The 24,317-nt window shown below is 42.2% G+C and overlaps 1 protein-coding gene across 36 annotated transcripts in view; it reads left to right on the top strand.

The window, feature by feature from the left end:
• The first annotated feature begins 712 nt into the window (after nucleotides 1-712).
• Nucleotides 713-24,317, top strand: part of MAP2 (microtubule associated protein 2) — a 221,573-nt gene continuing 197,968 nt past the window's right edge. For 35 of the 36 annotated variants that reach the window (XM_053365105.1, XM_053365085.1, XM_053365096.1 and 32 more), the window contains exons 1-2: nucleotides 713-762; nucleotides 20,360-20,430. The gene's annotated coding sequence lies outside the window, so the exon portion shown is untranslated. Of the gene's footprint in view, nucleotides 763-3,177; nucleotides 3,199-20,359; nucleotides 20,431-24,317 lie in introns of those variants that run through there. The other variant, XM_053365056.1, reaches the window with a different exon arrangement.

Below are 24,317 nucleotides of genomic sequence, written 5' to 3'. Positions count from 1 at the left end.
CCTTGGGTGTCAGTTTCTTTAGACTGACTGAGTCAACGTAATTCTTGAAATTTCTGAGGCATCTGTGGTTGTTAGGTTGCTGAAAGTTAAAAGGACTTTTCACATTTCTACAGAATTTTTTTTCCTGCTTGCAAGGTTTCCTTCTGAACTAAAAGTCATATTATGTGGGCTCTACAACAATGCATAGGATTTTGTACAGTAAGCCTGCAACTTACATTTTTCAGTAAGTAAGCCTGCAACTTTTTTTCCTGGATGCCAAGCCCCGCTGAATGTGCGCAAGTTAAATGCACATAGGTTGTGGGCTTATTGTAAAGCAGTTTTTCATGGTTGAGAGAACAGAAATGCTCTAGGGAGGAGCAGGACTGTAGTCCTTGCCATATCCAATATACCACAGGTACTATATTACTTTGGCATGATTATTCTGCTTATCTGTTGGCATTGAGTAAAAAGGCTTCTGGACTGTACCTTTTAAAGATGTAGAGGGGCATTGTTTCTTGTCTGGTATTACAATTTACCTCTGTTTTATGAAATTATATTCGTTTGGTCAGTGTCATATTGAGCGCAGTATAACACTGGGTCCCCCCCACCCCAGTATAGTCTTTGCTACGTTTTGCCTTTATCACTTAAATGCTGGCACAGCATGTCTGAAAACTGGACCATATGAGTATTTTCAGTTTCTAACTTTAATTAAGGTTCCCTCTCTTTCTTTTAGACTGTAGAAAACCTGCCGAGGTATTCACTGGCTGGCAAATCTACCCAAAGGTAGGTATCTTTTTTGTGTTGGTCTAAGCCCCATCACCGTGCAGTGTAAAAATATTCTATGGAGGTCTGATTGATCTGGAACATGTTCCTTATTACAAAGCTCTGATCTCTATGCTACCAAAGAGAGAGAAAGAACTTAATAGATTCCTTCTAAGAATGTATCATGTGAGGATGCAGGTGGGGGATTGCATACTGGACCCTTCAATCCTGTGCATGCTTACTCAGAAGTCAGTCCCCCTGTGTTTAGTGGGACATACTATCAGACAAGTGTACATTGCATCCTAAATATTCTGCCACATCAAAAAGTCCCTGCCCATAAGTAAGGCACAAGAATGTCTAGCCTAGGCTTCTGCCTGATGTGCTATTTAGTGTATGTTTGTAATAATAATAACAATAACAACAACAACAGCAACAACAACAACAACAACAACAACAACAACTTTTTTTTATTTATACCCCGCCCTCCCCAGCCAAGGCCGGGCTCAGAGCGGCTTACAAGCAATAATAAAAACAAGTTAAAAACAAAATTAAAATACAACATTAAAATATTACAACATTAAAATGTAGCCTCAACGCAGGAGGAGAAGGAAAGAAAAAAAGAAAGAGAGGGAGGGAATCAAACTGGCTCCAAGCCAAAGGCCAGGCGGAACAACTCAGTCTTACAGGCCCTGCGGAAAGAAATCAGATCCTGAAGGGCCCTGGTCTCATGAGGCAGAGCGTTCCACCAGGCACGAGCCAGTGTTGAAAAGGCCCTGGCTCTGGTTGAAGCTAATCTAACTTCCTTAGGGCCCGGGACCACTAGGGTGTTGCTATTTATGGACCTTGAGGCTCTCTGTGGGGCATACCGGGAGAGGCGGTCCTGTAGGTACAAGGGTCCTAGGCTGTGAAGAGCTTTAAAGGTCAAAACCAGCACCTTAAATCTGACCCTGTACTCTACCGGGAGCCAGTGCAGTTTGAAAAGCACTGGGTGAAAAGCAGTTTGAAAAGCACTGGGTGAAAAGCACTGCCTCCCATGGCAGAGACCCCGTGAGGAGCCTCGCTGCAGCATTCTGCACCCGCTGGAGTTTCTGGGACAGCTTCAAGGGCAGTCCTGCGTAGAGCGAATTACAGTAGTCAAGCCTGGAGATGACCATCGCATGGATCACTGTGGCCAGGTCGGGGCGGGAAAGGTAAGGGACCAACTGCTTGATGCGGCGAAGGTGGAAAAATGTCGCCTTGGCTGTTGCTGTAATTTGTGCCTCCATGGAAAGGGAGGCATCAAGGATTACACCCAAACTCTTAACGGAAGGCAATGGCACTAATTGGGCCCCCGCAAGAGAAGGGAGTTGGTCCCTCATCCCCATGCCATCCTGACCCAAGCATAAGTGCCAACATAAAATCCCCTCATTTGATTTTGCAGTTTCATAAGGACCATGCCATGAGCTTCTGAATTCAACAAACAAAAAGAACACACACACTCTCTCTCTGTATAAAATGCTGAACTTATTGTTGACTCAGACTAAGTGTGGGTGGGTTTTGGAATGGGGCACAAACTCCAAAGAAAACAAAACTCCCACAGTGAGTTTGCTGATTTATTTATTTATTTACAGATACTTTTGCTTTCAGAGAGACCTTATTTTACTCCCAGCTTCCGTTAAATACATTAAAAAGCTGGGTACGCTGAGTCAAATGCTGTAGCTTGAGTCCAAAACACAGCATTTTGCTCTCTTACCATTTATCAGATTTGGGTGAACAGCTGCCAAGAACGTTTTCCAGCAAAAGGAGCTAGTAGACATTCTGTCAGCTATGAGACAGGATGGATTTGTTCAGGGTTCTGACCTTTTCTTGGTCCAATTTTATGCTGAAGCTTATTTGAGAATACATTAATGAGAATCAGAAGCTCTATTAGAAATACAAACTTGTTGATCTCAGCTTAGTATTTTTGGCACAAATTTCAACTGCATTACTGGTGCACCTCAATCATATAATTAGACATCCTTTTTTAGGAGGTAGAATGACTCAAGCTGACAGCATCTCATTGTGCAAGATAGGCTTGGATCAGTTTAGCTGCCACTGTAGCAAATATTTGAATGTGTGAAACATGGCAGTGCTGTGAGTACATTGCTCCCCTGCATTCATTCATTACACCAGGCTGAAGGTTGGAGCAAATTGGAGTAATGAAAATACCTTGGGGTATATGTTAAAGTTATACTGGTATCTGTTGGGATTGGGAGGATCATAGCTTTCCCATTTCCTGGGACCTTGTTTTCCTTTTGATTATTATGTAAGCTTTGGAAGTGATTCTGTGGAACATGTATGTGGGTTGCAGATGAGCAGATACTCAGCTTGCATTTCTTTGGCAACTTGATATCTGTGTATTGTTCAGTGGAATATTTTCCTCCTATCTAGCGTAGGGGCTTTGTTCCTTTACACGAGGAGGCAGGCACTTGTGCAGTGGTAAGTGGATGGTTCTAAGTTCTTCTGCCATGGTTGTACAGCGATTGCAGGAGCACTGTGGTTTATGCAGTGTGCGTGGCTGAAGCTGGAAAATCCCCAGCTTGTTAACAGGCACCTTCTGCAAGTGGCAGAGGGTTGTGTGCTGCAGAGGTCAGTTGGGCATAGAGGCTGGAAACTAAAGTGCAGAACGCTAAGATGAAATTTTACAAAATAAATGGGGGGGGGGATCACTTTTGACAGAAAGGCAAAACCCAGATATCTGTTGTTACTTTTTGATAAAGGCCCATCCCCTTAAGGTAGACCAGGGGTAAACACTCTATAAGCATAATGTCAACTAGAGTGACAGGATGTCAAAATAATAACAAAAATTAAGATATACAACCACTTGATTATATTTTTGCTCTAAATAATTGTTTCTCACTTCCCTCTGGAAGAAAAATAAAGTGTGTGTGTGATTTTTGACCTGTCATTGAATTTTTAACCAAGTGCATAGACTTCTCAAGGCAACTCGAGGCCCATTAATGGTGTGTCCTCTCTGTCCTGCTAGCTAGCTTTTGGTCTGCCTGTGGGAAATACAAATAGATACAGATTTTCACACTGGATGAGTTTATTGGGGAGACGTTAGGTTTTTCATTTTGTCATGTTATCAAGCCTCCCAGTATGCAATTCACACACAAGAAGTTGGATAACATGAGAAGAAGACAGGTTTGTGTGGGAAAGGGGTTTGCAGTTAACTGCTGCAGTAAACATTATGCGTTCCTTCCAAAAGGACTTTTATAAATGTTTCACAAAGAGGTATTGAAAGAGTTGGAGATACTAAATTAGTAAAATACTAATAACACAAATGTAAAATGTTAATAAGAATTCTGTTGTCTGCAAGGGAGCAGGTGGAGGGTGCAATGGGGTGGAGGATCCAAAATGAGATAAGCCTTCCCCCGCCCCACCTACATGTTGTTTGCTCCCATAGTTGCTTTCTAGAAGGTAGAGGTTGTTGGTGAGTTACATGGAATCATCTTCTTGCAATATTTTCTTCGGTTTTGAGTTGCAAAATATTTCACAGTGATTGCTTAATTTTGCCTTTCCTTTTAACAGCCTGTAAAATGTACAGTGGTACCTCGGGTTACATACTGTCAGAGGCTCAGGAGCAGAAGAGCAGGGGAGAGAGCAAATAGAGAGCGGAGGAGAGGAATCAGAGGGGAGCGTAGGGGAATATGACAGTGGCCCGAGAGATTCCATGAGCTTCTCCAGCGAATCAGAAGATTCCCAGGAGGGGGCGCCTATGGTAAGGGCGAGGGGAGTCCCAGGGGGGACGCTCCATAAACAAGGAACCAGAGGGGAGTCCCAAAGGAGTAGCGGAGGATCAGGACCAGTTCCCCCACCAGAGCACAGTGGGGGGGAAGAGTCACATGAGTCAGGACCAGCTTCTCCTCCAGCGGGGAGAGAAGATGAGTCAGGGGTAACCACGCCCCCATCGGGGAGTGGGGAAACGGAGGGAAGGCCAGGTCCAGCTAGCCTCCCCGAAAGAGGGAGCAGTGACACAAGTGTAACGGTCAGAAGGAAAGTGGGAGGCTGCGCGCGCGCGCCAAGTTCAAATGTGGAGGAGCGCGGGACAGCAGAAAACCCGGATTGGGAGCCAGGTCCTAAAGCCCGAAGGAGGGGGGGAGAAGAGTCGGCGGACTCAGCGTCAGAAGAATCTTGGAGGGCTGAAACTCCGACTAGCAGGAGGACCCAGAGAAAGAAGGAACAGAGGAAGAGGTGGAGTAAGGCTAGAATCTTAAGCTGGTGTCAGGGGGGAGGAGATTCAGATGGGACTTCTACGGTCTAGGGCATAGACGTAGCGTTGTGCGCTGCGCGTCTGGAAATGAAACTGAACTTCAATAAAGACTTTTTTACTTGAGGAAGAAGCAGCGTTGGTCTTGTGTGAGCTGGGACCTTGGGCAGCGCTGACACATACGCTTCAGGTTACATACGCTTCAGGTTACAGACTCCGCTAACACAGAAATAGTACCTCGGGTTAAGAACTTTGCTTCAGAATGAGAACAGAAATCGTGCGGCGGTGGCACGGCAGCAGCAGGAGGCCCCATTAGCTAAAGTGGTGCATCAATACCAGGGAAGATTCTGGAGCAGATCATTAAGCAAACAGTCTGTGAGCACCTAGAAAGGAATGCTGTGATCACCAATAGTCAGCATGGATTTCTGAAAAATAAGTCATGTCAGACTAACCTGATCTCGTTTTTTGACAGTATTACAAGCCTGGTAGATGAAGGGAACACAGTGGATGTAGCCTACTTTGATTTCAGCAAGGCATTTGACAAGGTGCCCCATGATATTCGTGTAAAGAAGCTGGTAAAATGCGGTCTTGACTATGCTACCACTCAGTGGATTTGTAACTGGCTGACTGACCGAACCCAAAGGGTGCTCATCAATGGTTCCTCTTCATCCTGGAGAAGAGTGACTAGTGGGGTGCCACAGGGTTCTGTCTTGGGCTCGGTCTTATTCAACATCTTTATCAATGACTTGGATGATGGACTCAAGGGCATCCTGATCAAATTTGCAGATGACACCAAACTGGGAGGGGTGGCTAACACCCCAGAGGACAGGATCACACTTCAAAACAACCTTGACAGATTAGAGAACTGGGCCAAAACAAACAAGATGAATTTTAACAGGGAGAAATGTAAAGTATTGCACTTGGGCAAAAAAAAAATGAGAGGCACAAATACAAGATGGGTGACACCTGGCTTGAGAGCAGTACATGTGAAAAGGATCTAGGAGCCTTGGTTGACCACAAACTTGACATGAGCCAACAGTGTGACGCGGCAGCTAAGAAAGCCAATGCAATTCTGGGCTGCGTCAATAGGAGTATAGCATCTAGATCAAGGGAAGTAATAGTGCCACTGTATTCTGCTCTGGTCAGACCTCACCTGGAGTACTGTGTCCAGTTCTGGGCACCACAGTTCAGGAAGGACACTGACAAACTGGAACGTGTCCAGAGGAGGGCAACCAAAATGGTCAAAGGCCTGGAAATGATGCCTTATGAGGAACGGCTAAGGGAGCTGGGCATGTTTAGCCTGGAGAAGAGGAGGTTAAGGGGTGATATGATAGCCATGTTCAAATATATAAAAGGATGTCACATAGAGGAGGGAGAAAGGTTGTTTTCTGCTGCTCCAGAGAAGCGGACACGGAGCAATGGTTCCAAACTGCAAGAAAGAAGATTCCACCTAAACATTAGGAAGAACTTCCTGACAGTAAGAGCTGTTTGACAGTGGAATTTGCTGCCAAGGAGTGTGGTGGAGTCTCCTTCTTTGGAGGTCTTTAAGCAGAGGCTTGACAACCATATGTCAGGAGTGCTCTGATGGTGTTTCCTGCTTGGCAGGGGGTTGGACTCGATGGCCCTTGTGGTCTCTTCCAACTCTATGATTCTATGATTCTAGGTTAAGAACAGTTTCAAGTTAAGAACGGACCTCCGGAAGAATTAAGTATGTAACCAGAGGTACCACTGTACTTTGGAAAAATAAAACTAGTTCGAAATTCAGCACTTTTAATATTGCAGTAAATGTTCTGCTCCCATTTGGCCCATGTTATTTTGTTAGCCTGTTGCCATATCTGTTCCTGCATTTCTCACCGGAATATGCAAAATGTTCTGGTTGGAATATGGAAAATATTGGCTTTCCCCCATGCCCCTCTTTTGTAACCTTTCATAGTGAAGACCACTTGAAGGAGATTTTTCAGAGTCACTCCACTCAATGTTTTATTACCAAGCTGAATTCCTAGGATACTTTTTCTTTCCTGTGCCATTTCATTTCTCAGATGAAAAATGGGACAACGCGTGTACATTTAAGGATGTTAACAGTGTTTTTTTGCCTACATTCTGCCACTGGCCTAAGAAAGCTTTCCACGCTCCTCCATCTATCTTGAGCACCCACATTCTCCTGCTGCAGGGCCTGAGCTTCTGCCTTTTCACCCAGCCCAGACTTTGCTGGGGTTGCTCTGGACATGAGCCCTGTAGAAGTACTCTTAACAGGGAAGCTTGCATGAACGTGGAAAGTCCTCACTATCGAAAGGTCCTGATGATTCTTCAGGAAATCTGAAGTAAACCATGACAGGTCTGGCTTGGATGCCTTTTGAGTTCCTCTTTTCCTTGCATGTAAAGGATACTCCGTGAAATATTTTTAGAAAGTTTTCCCCCCATTATCCTGCTTTGACTTCCAAATATAGTATCATTTGATGAAATGGCTTCTAAAGTTTGAAATAAAGCCATGAAAAGTAGTTTTTTAGGGCTTCAAATTTTATTCAGCTTTAAGCAAAGAATGAGTCACCTCACACTTTACATTGATTAGTTATTAGTGGGGAATCAACTTTAATCCCAGAGGCTAAGAGTGAAGGGTTGGTGTTTTTATTTTATAAAGCTGTTCTTGACTGGTTGAGAGCCTTCATTTTCTTTATCATGGGACTTAGTTGAGGATTGCTCATGCAACAAGCACTCAGTGAAGGCTGTTTCCCCTTCAGCTAGATTTTCCCCTGGGCATTCTTGTACAGAAAATGATCTGAATACATAAGAAAATTTCAACTCAAAATACAGATGCTTGTAAGAGGCTCTAGATGCAAGCATAAAGAAGGATGAAGAATAATAAATCACTTTTCTGCCCTTTCAAGACTAAAAGGTCCCAAAACATTTTCTATCAGTTTCTTGTGCTGTCATTTATATATTATTCTTACTTAAGAGAAGAAAGAGAGAGAGTTTTATTTATAAAGTTAGAATAAATAAAATCACAGCATCTAAATATAGATTTTTAAAGTAGCACCAAGGATTTAGTAAGCTTAGAAGGATGGTGTGGTGTTAATTAGCTGTGAAACTAATGGAGGGTTAGTAGCAGTGAATATTGTGGCTGTTAGTCTTGCACTTTGACTGAAGCTGGACAGGGGGTGCTCTTCCTTAGGAAAAAACTTTTCCTTCCTAATTTTGGCTAATGCTCTTTGCCTTACACTCTGTGGGTTGATGGGCCTTGATCAGATGGGAGGGAACTTAGGGGTATGCTTTACCTGCCACAGCAGCACCAAGTAAGTCCTCCCAGGAGACGCCTAGCTGTGTGTATTGTGAGCCTTCAACCAAACGTCAGGGTAACTTTGGAAGTTCCTCCTAAAGTGAAGAATCCAAGGAATGTCAAGGGTTACCAGCAAACAAAAAGTCCTGAAAAGAATGGTGATACTTACCACAGATGTTTTTTGCATGTCCTTTCCATTGTGTAAGCGAAGGGCAAAGTCAGGTGCCCTACCATTGTGGAGCTTGGATTTTAGCACTCCCCCGTCAGATCGATATTAAATATCACTATGCCCAGAACTTGACATGCTTCCTGAGTGCTGTGGCTCGAAGAACTGGACTGGTCAGCAGAGAGTTTCCTTCATTTTTTTTTTATAATATATTTATTGAAATTATACAAAAACATAGATTTACAAAATACCAAAAAGAAAAAAAGAAAAAAGAAGCATACAAAATTACATAAAAGAGAAAAAAGAAAGATAAACATACAAAGTACAAAAAACAACAACGAATAGATATAAAAGAGTTAAAAACAAACCCATTTTTTGTAACTTTAAACTCATTAGCTTGTTTCCTTGACTTCCTCACACCTCCCTTTTTGTATTCCCATTTAAATAATCAGATCAGCAAATCCTTACCCTCTTTCGTTTATCTTAACTCTATATCTTAACCTATTATAGCTCTATATTTTCATCCATTATCAACTCATTTTTGCATATTCTTACTAACTTTGTTGCTAGTGCCTCTTATTTTCAATCCAACATCATTTTAACATTCATTAATTTTACAGTGTTTCTGAAGATAGTCTTTAAATTTCTTCCAATCTTCTTCCACCAACTCTTCTCCCAGGTCTCGGATTCTGCCAGTCATTTCCGCTAATTCCATATAGTCCATCACCTTCATCTGCCACTCTTCCAGGGTGGGTAAATCTTGTGTCTTCCAATACTTTGCAATGAGTATTCTTGCTGCTGTTGTTGCATACATGAAGAAAGTTCTATCCTTCTTTGACACCAATTGGCCGACTATGCCCAGGAGAAAGGCCTCTGGTTTCTTCAGGAAGGTATATTTAAATACCTTTTTCATTTCATTATAGATCATCTCCCAGAAAGCCTTAATCTTTGGGCACGTCCACCAAAGGTGAAAGAATGTACCTTCATTTTCTTTACATTTCCAACATTTGTTATCGGGCAAATGATATATTTTTGCAAGCTTGACTGGTGTCATGTACCACCTGTATATCATTTTCATAATGTTCTCTCTTAAGGCATTACATGCCGTAAATTTCATACCGGTGGTCCACAACTGTTCCCAGTCCGCAAACATAATGTTATGACCAATATCTGGTGCCCATTTAATCATAGCAGATTTAACCGTTTCATCCTGCGTATTCCATTTCAACAGCAAGTTATACATTCTTGAAAGTATCTTAGTTTTGGGATCTAACAATTCTGTTTCCAATTTTGATTTTTCCACCTGGAAGCCAATTTTTTTGTCCAAATTATAGGCCTCCCTTATTTGATAATAATGAAGCCAATCTCGCACTTTATCTTTTAGTTTCTCAAAACTCTGCAGTTTCAATTTATCTCCTTCTTGTTCCAAAATCTCCCAATATTTCGGCCATTTGGCCTCCATATTGAGCTTTTTCTGAGCTTTCGCTTCCATTGATGACAACCACCTTGGGGTTTTATTTTCCAATAGGTCTTTGTATCTTATCAAGACATTGAACAATGCTTTCCTGACAATATGGTTTTTAAATGCTTTATGTGCTTTAACCTTGTCGTACCACAAATATGCATGCCACCCAAAAACGCTGTTAAAACCTTCTAGGTCCAAAATGTCCGTGTTCTCAAGAAGCAGCCAGTCTTTCAACCAGCAGAATGCTGCTGATTCATAGTAAAGTTTAAGGTCTGGCAGGGCAAATCCGCCTCTTTCCTTTGCATCAGTTAATATTTTAAATTTTATTCTGGGCTTCTTGCCCTGCCAGACAAATCTAGAAATATCTCTCTGCCACTTCTTGAAACAGTCCATCTTGTCCAAAATTTGCAATGATTGAAATAAAAACAACATTTTTGGCAATACATTCATCTTTATAGCTGCAATTCGACCCAACAAGGAAAGCTTCAAATTTGACCATATTACTAAGTCTTTTTTCACTTCTGTCCAACATTTCTCATAGTTATCTTTAAATAAGTTTAAGTTCTTAGCAGTCATATTAACCCCCAAATATTTTACTTTCTTAGCTAATGTTAAACCAGGCTCCTTCTGAAACCTCTCTTTCTCAATCGGTGTTAAGTTTTTCTCAAGAACTTTAGTTTTTGACTTGTTCAGTTTAAATCCTGCCACATGACCAAATTCTTGAATCAGTTCTAATACTCTTTTCGTACTAGATTCTGGCTCCTGTAGCGTCAAAACTAGGTCATCTGCAAAAGCTTTCAATTTATATTGTTTGGCTCCGACCTGAATACCCTAAATCAGACGGTCCCTTCTAATCATATTTATCAAAACCTCCAGGACCAAAATAAAAAGCAATGGGGAAATTGGGCAGCCTTGTCGTGTCCCTTTCTCTATCTTAAATTCCTCTGTCATCACATTATTGACTATTAGCTTAGCCTTTTGTTCTGAATAAATTGCACTTATACCATTTTCAAACCCTTGACCCACCCCCATCCCCCGAACGTTTTTCTTCATAAAATTCCAAGAAATATTGTCAAAGGCTTTCTCCGCATCTATAAAAATTAAAACTGCTTTAGTATTAATGTTCACTTGCAACTTCTCCAATATGTTAATTATGTTCCTCGTGTTGTCAGACAAGTGTCTACCTGGGAGAAAGCCAGCTTGGTCCTTATGTATCTCTTCTACTAATACTTTTTTTAATCTATTAGCCAAAATATCAGCAAAAATTTTGTAATCCACATTAAGCAGGGATATGGGGCGGTAGTTCTTAAGTTGTGTCTTTTCAGACTCCGTTTTCGGTATAAGTGTAATGTAGGCTTCCTTCCACGACTCTGGCGCTTTTTTCCCCTCCAAAATTTCATTACAAACCTCCTTCAGTGGCTGAATTAACCAATCTTTCAAAGATCTATAGTATTTTGAGGTTAAGCCATCTGGCCCTGGAGATTTACCCAACTGCATATTCTGAATGGCACCTTCTACCTCCTGTTCTGTAATTTTGTAATTCAGCATTATCTTATTTTCTTGAGAGATTTTTTGTAATCCATTTGTTTTTAAAAATTGGTCTATATCAAACTCTTTCTGTGGCCCTTGTGTATATAACTCTTTAAAGTACCTCTGGAAGCATTTTCTAATTTCCACTGGATTCTGAATGTTCTTTCCTTCCACTTCCAAATTAGTGATAGTATTGAGCTTTTGTCTTTTTTTCATTTGCCAAGCTAACAATTTCCCACATTTATTAGCCGATTCAAATGTCTTTTGTCTCATTTGTTTAATTTTCCATTCAATTTCCTGGTTCATCATCTTCATATATTGCACTTGATATAACTTTATATCTCTCAGAATCTCTTGTGACTTTGGTTTCGCTCTTAGTTTCTTCTCACCCTCCAGAGAGTTTCCTTCAAATGAGTAAACAAAACAAACATTTTATCTATCTTTGGAGAGCACCGTTGATGAATGCTTTACAGCCCAATTTTGGTAATAGTATTTAATATGCATTAGGTACTACTGAGAACAAAACGAAAACCCCTCCCAAAGGGGATGATAAAATAATCACATTTTTTTCCAATCCAGATACTCTGTTAATTTATATCTAGATACCCTCACTTAAGTTTCCAAACTACAGGTAACAGATTACTTTCCCCTGAGGAGATGGTTAATTATATACTACACATAGTATGTAATTAAAGGATGAGTTCTACCCTCTGTGCAAGATTAAAGACTGTATACTGATAAGCAAAGCATTTGATTTTATGCGTATTTATGATCATTCCACATTAAAAAGATGCACAATGACATTCATTCTTTTGAAGGAAACTAGTTAGTCAAGATTTAACCAGGAAGTAGCATATTTGTAACCTGAAAGATGAATAAATACTTCTCACAGCCATGAAACTGCTACCTGAGGAGTTAAGGACAGATGACCGATTTAAGAATCAAGGACAGAACATCCTTTGTAGAATTAAGGTACTTAAGCTTTGGATTTGCTTCACTGGAGCACTTTTGAGGAACAGAGTCTCAGAATTTTTAGGCAGATTTTCTAATGGTGAAATTTGCAGAGCAAAGCTCTGCCTATTAAGAGCTGGTGTTTCACTATTGCTCCACCTTGTCAGCACTGTCTCAATTTGATCTGACGGGCAAGAGATTAACAAACTTTGCAGCCTAATAATGTTTAACAGGAGATAACAGAAATTGAACTAGAACTCCTCAGCTAAGGTGGGTTTTCAAAAACTCTTTGTGACTCCTGGAGATGTGACTCCTGGAGATGTTCCCATGAAAAAAGAAAGCAGAGAGAGAAAGATAATGTTTGAGTAGACCCCAAGGTAAAACGATATCGAGCACATTATATTTGCATGGAAAAACTTTATCCACAGGATAATTTTGCCCTGTGTTCTCAGCGTCTATAGGTGGATCTCATTTACTTCAAAAGAGATAAGATTTTTTTAAAATGGGAGGGGCATACACTGAATCAGAATATCTTGCAGCCATGTGAAAATATATTTAGGGGTAGAGGTGTGTGGTTTACAGCAGAGATGAGTGCCACAGCCCCATGGCCACCTTTCACTGGACTTAACCATCCAGGGGTCCTTTACCTTTACAGCAGTCAGCCTCCATAATAAGAGTATTATAAGAAAATAGAGCACTTTCCAGTTTACTAGATTTTTGTATTTCCCTTACCAAAGAACCCAGTACAATTTGAATCACATTCAAATGTGAATTTGAATTTGTATTTTATTTGTATATTAATTAAAATACAATTTATCTCCTTAAAAAAAAAAAGACTCCCAAAATGGCTAGCAATCAAGTTAAAATCCACAATAAAACATCAAGATACATAAAACAGTAAACAGAAAAGAGAAGAAACCATGAGAAGATCAGCACAGCAAGTAAACTATCATCAGATCAGTTAACTTCGAGGTCAGCAGTTTCGTTAACCACCAAACTGTTCTGAACATGGCTTAATTGGATGGTGGAAGGCCAGTAATGTTGGGGGCAAGGAGACCATTACACAATTGTGGCTCTATGACCCAAAAAAAGTCCCATCTTACTTGCTGTACCTCAGATGATGGAGGAAACAGAGAAAGGGCTTCAATTACATGTTCAGATCAGTACTTGTGCATGAAGATGGTCCTTGAGATATCATAGTTCTATACTGGTTAGGGTACTCAGAGATTAAACCTGGACTTTGAATTGAGCCTGGAAGCCAGTGGGTAACCAATGAAATCAGACTGGATAAAAGTGGCGGGAGGTGCCTCTTGCTGGAGTCCCGTAGAAAGCATAGGCACACATCGAAAAGACATGTGTACAATATGAAGCGTATTAGCAGAGTCAGCGAAAGCAAAATTGTGTAGGAATTGTGGCATCAAGTATTTTATTATTTACAGCAAAAGAAACAAAAGAAACGCATTTTGCGTGAGCTCCTTCTCACACATCTTCTCTAGCCCTTAGCTGGACAGAGAGCAAAAGCGGAAGTTTGTCAGCTTGACTTCCGCTCACACACACAGTGATAAGAAATGAAATCACCTGATCACGTGACCCTCTGCAACAGTAGCAGTGGAAAATACTAACAAAAAGTTCTCCATACACCTTGTCCTAGTCCATACTGACTTCAGCATAACTATACATCATTGGAAAATTCATATACAGCACGTTTCAGCTGCCCCAGCTGGATGCGACTGAGGCAGGGCTGGCTAACTTGTGACCTTCTAGATGTTGTTGAACTCCCACCAGACCCAACAAGCATGGCCAATGGCCAGGGATGATGGGAGCTGTAGTTCAGTAACACCTGGAGGGCCATAGGTTCAGCTCCCTGCACTATGTATGGAATGAATGAGAGATCCATTTTTTCAAGGTAAGTCTTCAGCAGGTGAACCAACCTAAGCTGCTAAGAGGCACTCTATAGTCTTACATGAGCTTCTGGATGCAGTGATGGATCCTGGAGCACACACAAGCTCTGACCCTGATTTTTATGGTGCAACACCAACCCAAACAGGTTGGACACACTAAAACTTATTAGTGTTCCTTCTGTTTTCCTTCATATTTTGTAAAAAAACCCAAACAGAACACCTTTTGAAAGAGTTAACAAAGATATCTTGGAGATACGTGTGCGACATTCAGTGTAACATTTTCTGGCTTCAAACCATTGGGAATAAGCATGATACAACCTTTCTCCATGAGTGTGTCCATTCAGGTGTTAAATACAGTAAATAAAATAAAAATTAATTCCCCTCCAGTTACTGCACAGTATGTTGCACATACTGTCACTGAGTCATCCACTAAGATTTCTGGTTCCTTTTTCAGCCAGGTTCCCTCCCCTGCTGCCAAATTTTCATCAGTTTACATTTGCGTACGTTGACTTCTGTTAAATTCTGTGGATGCAGAAGCAAAAAGTGTGTTTGGGGAGAACAAAAGGGAGAGGTAGAGTAGGCAACATATTAGAACTAGTATTCTGTCCATTGCTTCTATCACTGATTGGTTGTGTGTCTCACGGTTTTCACAAAATGCCCCAGAGTCTCCCACGAGAAAAAAAAAGATACAATCTGCTGCATGATACTGAATTTACTCTTATTACTGAAAAAAATGTGCAAGCTTTTCTCTTAAACAAAGTTGATGTTTGCTGCCTTTTAAGAAAGAGGTCTATACCTTTTAATCTCCTGAATATGAGAAACAGCAATGTATCAAACAAGAAAGTAGCCAGACTTTTAAATTAGTGCTGTACCTGATAATTAACATTTAATGTACCATATTTTTCATCCTATAGGGCGCACCGGCCCATAGGACGCACCTCGTTTTTTTTGGGGGGGGAAATGAATAAAAAAAATGTATTTCCCCCCCAGCTGCGGCTGCCGCCCCAAGCCTTGCACACACCTGCCCGAAGCACGGGGCACCCTCCAGAGGGCTCCGGGCTGCGGGCTGCCGCCCCAAGCCTCGCGCGCCCGGCGGGACCTCCTGCCGGGCGCGCAAGGCTTGCGGACACTCGCCCGAAGCACAGGGAGCCCTCCGGAGGGCTCTGCGTGCTTAGGGCGGCAGGCTGCCACCCCAAGCCTTACGCGCCCGGCGGGACCTCCCGCCGGGCGCGCAAGGCTTGCGGACACTCGCCCGAAGCACGGGGAGCCCTCCGGAGGGCTCCCTGTGCTTCGGGCGACAGGCTGCCGCCCCAAGCCCGCGCACCCGCCGGGACCTCCCGCCGGGCGCGCAAGGCTTGTGGACACTCGCCCGAAGCACAGGGAGCCCTCCGGAGGGCTCCCCGTGCTTCGGGCAACAGGCTGCCGCCCCAAGCCTCGCGCGCCCGGCGGGACCTCCCGCCGGGCGCGCAAAGGCTTGCAGACACTCGCCCGGGCTGCAGGCTGCTGCCCGCAAGCCTTGTGAGCCCGCGGGAACTCCCGCCGGGCTTGCAAGGCTTGCGGATAGCTTCCTGAAGCCTGGAGAGCGAGAGGGGTCAGTGCGCACCCTTGCCTCTTGCTCTCCAGGCTTCAGCGAAAGCCTGCATTCGCCCCATAGGACGCACGCACATTTCCCCTTCATTTTTGGAGGGGGAAAAGTGCGTCCTATGGGGCGAAAAATATGGTATCTTCCTGGGTTTTCTTGTTCTTCAACTTCTTATTTGTTGGAGGGCAGAGGAACCAAGACTAATGCAGTAACAATGGTCTGTAATTACACAGCATGTGGTCCCTCTGGGATGCTTCTCCACCATGGGATTTATTATCTGTCTCACTTGCATAAATAACTAGATGTAAATTATCCCCCAGTGTTAGTAATGGCACTCTGTAATTGTAGAAGAGCCAATTACATGGTGAAAATAATGCAGTGAAAAGGTGTAATGCAGCTTAATCTTATGGAGGTTTACTCAGAGGTAAGGCCCCACCAGCACCATACATTTAAAGCAGTATTACAGCATTTTGAATCCTGAGAAGTGAAATTTGTTAAGCGTGCTGAGAGTAGTTAGGAGGCCCCTATTCCCCTTGCAGAGCTACAGTTCCCAGCATGGTTTAAGGCTCAATCCCTCTTCCCAGGAGACTGGAAATTGTAGTTCTGTGTGGGGAACTCACCTTTTAGCATCCTTAACAAACAGCAGTTCCCATGATTCTTTGGCCATGAGTGTTTAATCTGGGATGATACTGTGTAACTGAGTAGTGCAGATGGGGCCTAAATTTCATTGTGTCCCCCAAAAAATGCTACACATTGCGCACACTCCAAGAGCCAGCTGCCAGGAGAAGGTAATTGCTACCCCTTATTCTGGTGAATTCCCAGTAGTGATGTATGGAAGTGAGAGTTGGACCATAAAGAAGACTGATCGCTGAAGAAGAAGAAGAAGAGTTTGGATTTGATATCCCGCTTTATCACTACCCAAAGGAGTCTCAAAGCGGCTAACATTCTCCTTTCCCTTCCTCCCCCACAACAAACACTCTGTGAGGTGAGTGGGGCTGAGAGACTTCAAAGAAGTGTGACTGGCCCAAGGTCACCCAACAGCTGCATGTGGAGGAGCGGAGACGCGAACCCGGTTCACCAGATTATGAGTCTACCGCTCTTAACCACTATACCACACTGGCTCTCCATTGAATTGATGCTTTTGAATTATGGTGCTGGAGGAGACTCTTGAGAGTCCCATGGACTGCAAGAAGATCAAACCTATCCATTCTTAAGGAAATCAGCCCTGAGTGCTCACTGGAACGACAGATCCTGAAGCTGAGGCTCCAAGACTTTGGCCATGAGAAGAGAAGACTCCCTGGAAAAGACCCTGATGTTGGGAAAGATGGAGGGCACAAGGAGAAGGGGATGACAGAGGACGAGATGGTTGGACAGTGTTCTCGAAGCTACCAGCATGAGCTTGACCAAACTGCGGGAGGCAGTGGAAGACAGGAGTGCCTGGTGTGCTCTGGTTTATGGGGTCACGAAGAGTCGGACACGACTAAACGACTAAACAACAACAATATGCTGGTGAATACAGGCATTCTGTTGAATACTGTTGCTAATTTCTGTATTTCTGTTCTGTACTGAGACAGATTCAAGGAGTGGCAATAGCATGGGACAATGGACAGGGTAATTCCATTGGCCAACAGTCCAGCCCACAACCTGTAGCACAATCCTTAAAGCTCTTTTAAATGGAGAGGTTTTCTTTTTTTTAAAAGTTTTCCAAAATTGCTTCCTCTCTGCTTTTCAGTTATGATTGCCTGGGCAGTTGATATCTTCCTAATTCTTATTGTTTCCCAAGCCTACAGGAATGAAAGATTTGCTTTTCATTCATAGTGCCCATGTAAGATTCTTACAAACCTGCTTGTTAAATAGCTCCTAAGTCAGCATCTTATGTGGAAAGGAAATTATGTTTGTCTAGTGCACTTATAACCCCCCACCCCGCCTTCAAGTCTCAGCTAGGAACTTCATGCTCTTATTCAGATGCTAATATAAGCCATCTGCTTCTTTAACTGAGGCAGGCAACTAAGCCATGTGACCTCAGTTATTACCATTGCCCTCTTTCTGAGAACTCATTCGCTGTTAAACCCTGAACAATTATCAGCTGATTAGGATAATTTTAAAAGATTTTCAGAATCCTGGGGCAACCTACTTTCCCAAATCATGCATTGCTGAATGCGCATTAGTTATGAAAAGGAAAGCAAATCTTTTTAAAGACAGAATTTCTATTTTAGTGCATTAGATTATTATACATTGCTTGTTACATAGAATGTAGATTCTATATTAGATCCCATTTGCAGAATTAGATTTACTGAATTTGAGGATACGTATACAAAATTATAGCTTCTTTTATGGCAAGTGAAGCTTGATCTGCCATTTTTAGCAATGCATTGTGATAAATGTGAACATTTCTCAGTTAAGGGCTAATTCACCCATTAGTTTCTTGTTAGCTGAGAGTGTTTGAATGGAAGAGCAAAATCTGGTATGCCTGTGTATGTTGTCAGGTATGAAAACTGTGCCATGTGCCTTTTGCTCTGGAGAGGAACCTTTCGTCAGATGAAGCACCTCCCCCTTTCCAAAGAAGTTTAAATTTATCCTCCTTTTAGATCAGTATGGTCCAAAACAAAACGTGGATATATATTCCTCTTTCTTGTCTATCCCACAGTTTTTTCCTTCTGCTTCCAGTTCCTTCTGGGACAGTTCCCATCTTTATGTCATTTTATAGAAACACTGTTAAATGAAAATGGTGTTCAGCCACCATGTGAAAAAAGCATGCACTACATCTTCTGTGTGGAATATCTGGCCCTTGAGCACAAGGCTGTTTGATGCTAAGCCGCACTCACTTGCCCTACACCTGAAGTCATATATAACATCAGGGCAGGAAAAGATGGCAAAGTGTGACTTACCCCTGTGCCTTTGCAAGACCAGCCATTAAGCTGATCAAATGAGCAGCAGGGCTTCCCAAGCACTGATGAACAACTGATTGCTGGCACTTGCAAATCCCTTACCTAATGTGTCTTCAAAATCCATTTGCAGGTGTGGTTTGGATTCAAATGATGCCTTCAGTCAGGGTCTGCCCCCCCTCTGTTTGCAGCATGGTTTGAATCCAAACTGTCTGTAGACCAAGAAGGAAAATGCCTGTTTGCATGTACAGCCTGGAAACCAATCAGCTGATTGGCACTTCAAAGGAGCTTGCTCTCAGTGCAGATTGGCACAGAGTGTGAGACCTCTTGAAGCTGTCACCTGATGTCAGGTGATTGATAGGTCTAGTCTTTCTGTCAAAGTTGGCCTGTGTTGTGTGTGAGAGAGACTCCAGTGCGCCAGCTGTATTCAATTCACCACCCATCTACAACATCTGCTCTAACCAAAATACTTTTTCAGAATTTGAAATAATAATCCATCGATATTTCACAAAATGCAGACACCTAAGTTCAGAATTTTATTAATTAGCTTTTTTTTCATCCCTCCTTTCAGGGCAACCATCCTCACAATACGATAAAGAACATGAAATTACAGTTAGAAAAAGAACATTTTAAGACTGTGAGATTTTACCACATCCGCACCACCATTTTACACAGGGAAGAAATCACAAAATATTGTGTTGGAAATAGTTATATTGCCTTACAGTGTACAGAAAATGATGTGGCCAGTTATACATATCTCTTAGCCAGTTTCTATAAGCCCTATCTTGATGTTGGGGGCCAATTGCCAGTTTTGATGCAGGTCAGACATCCTGAGTCATAAATGTTTATATGTTGAAGGGGGTGGGGGAAGATTTAGCAGGTACAGCAACTGCATGTCTAAATCCTCTCATTTACATGGTCATTGAAGGTGCAAAAGAATCCCAGGTTTATATTGAGCCTGAGAATGTTAAAATGTTTCACTAAGCAGGATTTAAATATAAAAATTGTGGAAATTTCACTGCTTCCCCCTTTCCACTTGTTGATCACATTTCAGCAGATCCTTGTTGGAATCTCAGACATTACAAGCTTCCCCATGTAAATATATACTAACACAGCTCATGCTCACCTTTTTGCACATACAGTGGGACCTCAGGTTACATACGCTTCAGGTTACAGACTCTGCTAACCCAGAAATAGTGCTTCAGGTTAAGAACTTTGCTTCAGGATGAGAACAGAAATCGTGCTTCGGCACAGCAGCAGCGGGAGGCCCCATTAGCTAAAGTGGTGCTTCAGGTTAAGAACAGTTTCAGGTTAAGAACAGACCTCCGGAACGAATTAAGTATTTAACCCGAGGTACCACTGTATGTAAATTATCAGAAGTATTCCGTCTCTCTGGGAATTGTTGACTGAAATTTAAATACATAGGAACACACCATAAAAAAGCAGGGGGAAAAATTAGATGTTTCCTGTGAATTACAATTCTGTTTTGACATAACTGTGATTCGTTTTCTATTTGATGATTTTCTGACCATTATTTAAGCAGCTTAAAAATATTTTCTTTCCCTCAGATTTCAAGGGTTAATACCAATGTTGCTTTAACTTCACTTTCCCCCTTTTTTATGTCTCTCTATTTCAGCTGGGTGAAGAGACTGGTGTCTTACATTGTCAACTAATCCAGAGGACAGTGTGCTTGTACACTACAACCAGGTCAGTTTGTTTGAGTTTCTGTAGTAAGGATGAAAGACGATTAACATATAATTATTTTTAACACTCCCTGATTCAGAAATCCCCAACAGTAGATAGGATTAGTAGCATGTAGTTTCTGGACAGAAACAGACTTAGAGTGTTCCCCCCCCCCCATAGGATAATGCAAAATGCATACATTTCCTTTTTATAAAAAATGATTTTTAATTTCAAGTAACAAAACATACCCATACAAGGAAAACAGAGTACAGAAAAAGAAAGAAAAACAGTGACTGATGGTTGCAGTTTTAGATGTTCTAAGAAAAGCACTCAAATCAATATGTTTCTTCATAAGGTTCCTTGTGTTGGTGGACAGTGGAAACCATGTTTGGTTTTCTTAACAAAGTCAATAAAAGGTGTGAGTCTTTCCCCCTCCCCTCCCCCCCAGCCAGGGCATAATTACTTTTATGAAATGGCTAATTTGTCCATAAGCATGATGTCCCATACTTGTGACATCCAGGCTTCAAAAAGATTTGCATTTAAATTTTCCTAAAAAAATTTGCAATCTCTAATCTAGCTGCAGTTAATAAATGGAGGATGAAATCTTTGGTTAAGATTTCACAGAGAAGCAACTCAGTCTTGTCATAATCAAAATCATCTCCTTCACACAGAAAATCCCTTTTGCTCTCCTAAGATTTCTCTGTAATACATGGGGAAAATTCTTCAGCATGGTGACACATTAGTGCTATTTCCTGAATGACATCTCTTTTTGTGGTTTCTGGTTTTTAGCCAATTCTATTTTTATATTTTCTGTAGCCCTTTCCCTCTTAAAATGATACCTTTTCTTTCTCCTTCTGTTATTAAATCTTGCATCTTCATACATCTTTTGTTTTGAAAAAGCCTTTCAGAATGGCAAGTGCTCTGATGCTATTAGAGCTAAACTAAACACACATTTCATAAATCAAGTTGCATAGAAAGAAATACACGAGGGAGACTAAATTGTGGCTGCTCGTCCCACTTCTTACCTCCTGTGCATGAACTGTACCCTCCATTTTTGTAGTGTACAGATCGCCCAGAGTTCAGAGTCCTGTGGTCCTCTAGTCGTTGAACTCCAATCCCATCAGCCCAAGGTCAGCAGGGCCAATGATGAGAACATTTGGAGAACCGTAGTTTCTTCACCCACTCTGCTCTACTGTTAACCTGGCATGCCTCTAAATCTAACCATGCTCTCAAAGTGAGCAAGTTTTAGTATTTTCAACTGGAGGAAAGTGAGGGAGGCTGTCACTGAGCTCAGTTCTCTCTCTCCCCCCCCCCCCCCGCGCCTTTCTTGATAATCTACAGATTATTTTTGCAGACCACAAAAATCTTTCTTGACACAGCAGGCCTTTTGAGGATGATATTCTTCCTCTTTTGGGGGTGGGAGAGGGAAGCACGGAGGAACCGTCTCTTACTCCATCTCTAGGAATACTATTGGGAGCTAGTCTAGTGGAAAGTAGGGAACCACATGCAGAGGAGGGATTGCTGGATCTGAGTGACAAGAGAAGGCATGGATAGTGTGCAATTTGAAGTGGCTGTTTGGACTCTTGACAGTCTGCCTTGTTGCAGAAGGAAACTCTGGTTTTGGGGTGGGTGAGCAACCCTAAGGGAGAGAGTTGGGTTGTCTATGAATTGTAGGGACAAGGTAGTGGAGATAAGCTTCTTTCACTTGCTGGTCTAATCCTGGCAGGAAGTGGAGCAATCTTCATTTTAGGCCACTTTACTTAAAGCCTGGATGAGATACTAGATAGACTGAAGCCACTTGCTTTCAATTAATTAGAGTATTCATTTTCCTCTACAATGTGAGAATTATTGCAACAATGTCACCTGGGATTTTGAACAGATTATGATTGATTGATTGATTATATTTCTGTGCCCCCTTTTCATTCAAATGGATCTCAAAGTGGCTTACAAACAATAAACGACAACAACATAATAGAACATCACAAAGACAACATAAATCATGTAGAATAATTAACAAATCATCAGTAAAACAATTACAAATCATCAATAAATAGCAGTAACAGGGTGAACAGCTTTGTAAACAGAAGTGATTGTGGATGTTAGCAAACACAAAATGGTATTTTTGAGCCTTCTTTTAAAACTTACAGCATTTCATAGTGGGGAGAGGTTAGAATAATGTTTGACTCATGTTGTAGTGAAAGAAAATGCTATAAACTGTTGTTATATAGATGATACTCCCCATTTCTAACAAATTATTTCCCACTAATGTCCACATTTTCCCTACTAATCCAGAAAGCTGTTCCGCTTGGGTTCATAATCACTTGCTGAGAGCACCTAGAAATCTTTAATATTTCTGGAATGTATGAAGTTGCCATATACTGAGCCAGACTATTGTTCCACGTGGCTCAACACTGTCTGCTCTGCTAGCAATGACTCTCCAGGGTCCCAAGCAGAATTCCTTACCAGAGATGCTGCCTAATTAACTAGAATTGCCAGAGTTGGCACCTTGTCCTTTCTGCACACAAAGCCTGCACTCTTGCTACTAAGCTCAGACCCCTTTTCTAAGTGGTCGTACCACATTCTTCATGGGTCTGTTGCCTAAAAATGTGGAAGCACTCCTTTAAAATGGTGCATGTAAGAATTAAATATTTTCTTCTGCCCTTCTAAAAGGTGCTGGGGATTTCTTCTAGCTAGTCAAATGAATTAAAAATGGCAAGCTTGTCAATAACTTGGTAGATGAATGGGGAATAGCACTTTCAGAAAAAGAAAAGAGTAACAGAGTTGTGAGATGTATAAACTCAGCAGCACCTACAATATAATGTTGCCGTCTTCTTCTAATCATTTCTGATGCCCTGTTATGTTTGTCACTTGAAGAATGCATGCTTTGTACAGTGAGTCGCCTTCTTTGTGCATCTGGCACTTGGAGAAGGTGACGAATTGGAAGGGCTGACTTGTGTTGAGTGGGATGTTTGTACACTCAGAGAAACAGGAATGCAGTCACTGCAGCGTTTTCAGGTGTGTGGGGAACATTAAGAGGGACTTAATGTGCGGTACTTTGTGTGGGTGGCAGTATGACTAAATAAAAAAACCCCACAGTTTCCATCCATACTGATGTAGAGGTCAACTAACTATCATTCACTCACTCACATGAAAACCATGAATAGCTAAGTCCATGAAAACATGAAAACCATGAGTAGCTAAGTCCAGCAACTGGAGGAACGTGTAGCTACGCTCCAAAGAATTAGAGAGCTGGAGCTCTTCTTGGAAGCAACAGAGCACACCGTCTCCACCAAGGAGGAGACAGGGGACTCCCCTGAGAAGGAGGCTAGTTCACCAACACAGGAGCCAGATATATGGAGAAACGTGACTCAAAGAAGTAGGAGGCCCAGGGTTCACTCTGATTGTTTAGAAATACGCAATCGCTTTGAGGTCCTTTCCCCTAGCATGGAAGACGAAGAGCAGACTCCATTTGAGGATCTCTCCCTCATTACAGTCGATCAGGTATATGAAGACGAGCAGCAAAGGCAGTCTTCAGGGAATGTGCAGGCGACCTTGGAACGGACAGCTCACGGAAGAACCCCGACCAGACCTAAGAGGAGGCGTGTAGTGGTGATAGGGGATTCCCTACTGAGGGGAACAGAAGCAGTGATCTGTGGGCCTGACAAGATGTCTCAGGAAGTGTGCTGTCTCCCCGGGGCTAAGATCCAAGATGTAACTGAACGACTGCAAGGAATCATAAAACCCACTGACAAATACCCCTTCCTCTTGGTTCATGTGGGAACCAATGACACTGCAAGCAATAGCCTCCAGAAGATCAAAAGAGATTACGAGGCTCTGGGCAGGAAATTGAAGCAATTAAATGCACAAATTGTCATCTCATCTGTCCTCCCAGTTGAACGACGTGGCCCAGG

Source organism: Podarcis raffonei, chromosome 1 (assembly GCF_027172205.1).
Source record: "Podarcis raffonei isolate rPodRaf1 chromosome 1, rPodRaf1.pri, whole genome shotgun sequence".
Lineage (NCBI taxonomy): Eukaryota > Metazoa > Chordata > Lepidosauria > Squamata > Lacertidae > Podarcis > Podarcis raffonei.
This window is presented reverse-complemented; position numbering and strand designations above follow the sequence as displayed.